This window comes from Microtus ochrogaster, linkage group LG9 (genome assembly GCF_000317375.1).
Source record: "Microtus ochrogaster isolate Prairie Vole_2 linkage group LG9, MicOch1.0, whole genome shotgun sequence".
Lineage (NCBI taxonomy): Eukaryota > Metazoa > Chordata > Mammalia > Rodentia > Cricetidae > Microtus > Microtus ochrogaster.
Genome location: NC_022034.1, coordinates 18,141,349 through 18,141,720, shown reverse-complemented (window position 1 = coordinate 18,141,720; position 372 = coordinate 18,141,349). Strand labels below are relative to the sequence as shown.

Below are 372 nucleotides of genomic sequence, written 5' to 3'. Positions count from 1 at the left end.
ATGCATCTGAAAATAATTGTGAGAGGCAAAGGCTTTACCACATTGATTACATTCATAGGGTTTCTCTCCAGTATGGGTTCTTTTATGCATTTGAAGATTGCCCTGTTGGGCAAAGGCTTTACCACATTGGTTACATTCATAGGGCTTCTCTCCAGTATGTGTTTTTTTATGCTTTTGAAGATGACCTTTAGATGCAAAGGCTTTATCACACTGAATACATTCATAGGGTTTCTCTCCAGTATGTGTCCTTTTATGCATTTGAAGATTGCCCTTTTGGGCAAAGGCTTTACCACATTGATTACATTCATAGGGCTTTTCTCAAGTATGGGTTCTTTTATGCATCTGCAGGTGACTGTGAGATGCAAAGGCTTT

General features: G+C 39.0%; 1 pseudogene; it reads right to left on the bottom strand.

Annotated features, from left to right (window-relative positions):
* The window catches only part of LOC101990363, a 27,256-nt pseudogene that overhangs the window by 17,624 nt on the left and 9,260 nt on the right, over positions 1–372 (bottom strand).